This window comes from Apodemus sylvaticus, chromosome 7 (assembly GCF_947179515.1).
Source record: "Apodemus sylvaticus chromosome 7, mApoSyl1.1, whole genome shotgun sequence".
Lineage (NCBI taxonomy): Eukaryota > Metazoa > Chordata > Mammalia > Rodentia > Muridae > Apodemus > Apodemus sylvaticus.
Genome location: NC_067478.1, coordinates 36892193 through 36894812, shown reverse-complemented (window position 1 = coordinate 36894812; position 2620 = coordinate 36892193). Strand labels below are relative to the sequence as shown.

The 2620-nt window shown below is 39.1% G+C and overlaps 1 pseudogene; it reads right to left on the bottom strand.

Moving 5' to 3' along the window:
• Positions 1-1813: 1813 nt before the first annotated feature.
• Positions 1814-2181, bottom strand: LOC127689669 (protein LLP homolog; annotated as a pseudogene).
• Between the last annotated feature and the right edge of the window lie 439 nt (positions 2182-2620).

Genomic DNA, 2620 nt, shown 5'->3' with positions numbered 1-2620 from the left:
TGTGGAGGAAATGGACAATTTCCTTGACAGATACCAAATACCAAAAGTAAATCAGGACCAAAGAGATCATCTAAACAGTCCCATAACGCCTAAAGAAATAGAAGGATTCATAGAAAGTCTTCCAACCAAAAAAAGCACAGGATCAGATGGCTTCAGTGCAGAATTCTATCAGATCTTCAAAGAAAAGTTAACACCAATACTCTTCAAACTATTCCACAAAATAGAAACAGAAGGAATACTACCCAATTCCTTCTATGAAGCCACAATTATGCTGATACCAAAACCAAAGATCCAACAAAGAAAGAGAACTTCAGACCAATTTCCCTTATGAACATCAATTCAAAAATACTGAATAAAATTCTTGCCAACTGAATCCAAGAACACATCAAAAGGATCATCCACCATGATCAGTAGGCTTTATCCTGGGAATGCAGGGTGGTTTCAATATACAGAAATCCACCAATGCAATCCACTACATAAACAAACTCAAAGAAAAAAACCACATGGTCATTTCATTGGATGCTGAAAAAGCATTAGACAAAATTCAGCATCCTTTTATGATTAAAGTCTTGGAAAGAACAGGAATTCAAGGCCCATCCTAAACATAGTAAAAGCAATATACAGCAAACCAGAAGCCAGCATCAAACTAAATGGAGAGAAACTACAAGCAATCCCACTAAAATCAGGGACTAGACAGGGCTGCCCCCTTTCTCCTTATCTTTTCAATATTGTACTTGAGGTACTAACTCAGGCAATTCAACAACATAAGGAGGTCAAAGGGATAGAAATTGGAAAGGAAGAAGTCAAACTATCATTATTTGCAGATGACATGATAGTCTACCTAAGTGACCCAAAAAACTCCACTAGAGAACTCCTACAGCTGATAAACAACTTCAGCAAAGTGGCAGGTTATAAAATCAACTCAAGCAAATCAGTGGCCTTCCTATACTCAAAGGATAAGCAGGCTGAGAAAGAAATTAGGGAAATGACCCCCTTCACAATAGCCACAAACAGTATAAAGTATCTTGGGGTGATTCTTACCAAACATGTGAAAGATCTGTATGACAAGAACTTCAAGACTCTGAAGAAGGAAATGGAAGAAGACCTCAAAAAATGGGAAAACCTCCCATACTCATGGATCGGTAGAATCAATATAGTTAAAATGGCCATTTTGCCAAAAGCAATATTTTAGTTATTCTTTATTTTTCAGTTATCTAGTTATTAGTGGAAACTTGTGCATATGAATATGGGTCCCAGTGAAGGCCACAAGGGGGCGCATACCTGGGAACTGTTGTGAGCCACCCAACAAGGAGCAGAGGTTGAGTCATCCTCAGGCCCTTTATAAGCAATTTTTGAATGTGACAGCATAATAGCTTTCTGCCCAAACTTTGTTGATATGAACATGTTTTGGCACTGAGTATAATGGACATTTGTAAGATCAAATAAGTATAAGCACACTAATGCTCATGATACTCAGTGCCTAGGCTGCTGTATCTAGTCCCAAACTCAGCATAATATTCTTTCATCACCAAAGATATTTTATTCACATTTCTAACACAAATGAGTTATTTTGGTTGTGACTTACATAACTAAGTCCAAACTGAAAACAAATAGCTTCTGGGTTTTTGTTTGTTTGTTTGTTTGCTTGCTTGTTTGAGTCAGGGTTTCTCTGTGTAAAAGATCTCTGGGTATCTTGGAATTGCTGTGTAGCCCAGACTGGCCTCAAACTCAGAGATCCACCTGCCTCTGCCTTGAGTGCTGCCATTAATGGGGTACAGCACCACGCCTGGCTCTCTTTCCACTCTTTAAGGGTCTACCAGGCCATGTTCTTCACAACCTTTGCTCTGCCTTTCCCCTGTTTCTTTTCTCTCTTGGCCTTCAGTCTTTTTCTTTGCCTCTGGTTTATCCACCCTGGGTACTGGACATGTTGGTCTAAAGTCTTTCTGTTTCTCCTAATTTCAGTTTCCATTTCATGTTATCCTTTTCATCATCCATGTCACATTGCATTTTCTCCTGGCAATGTTTGGGTACCACCACAGTTTTTATTTCAATGAGGTTCATTAAAGCATCACCATCAACTCTGAGAATACTTTTAAGTCTGTTGAGCTCCCTTGATGAATTCTTCTTTCTCTTCTCAGCAAGCATCTTCCTTTTCCACTTACCCCACAACCTTTGACCCATGATTTAACTGAGAAACACTACTGCTGACCATGCTTAGAACACCAACCAGAAGCACAGACACTTCCAGCTGTAAATCTGGTACTTTTATACTATGAAATATTACACAGCTATTTTTTAAAATGACATCATGACATTTTCAGGAAAATAGATGGAATTAGTGAAAAACACCCTGAATGAGGTAACAGAGACCCATAAAGACTAGCCTGGTATCCATTCAATTATAAGTGGTTATTATTATTAAGTAAATGATAATCATGCTGCAGACCACCAACCCAGAGAGACCAATTAACAAGGAGGGTTCTACCAGGGCCAAATGTATGTCACTGACAAGGAGGAAGTAGGATACATTTGAGGGTAGACTAGGCTAGGTAGGGATGGGAACAGAAGGAATCAAGTTCTCAAGGAGGAATGGAGGGAGAGTATGGGAGAGTCAACTGGA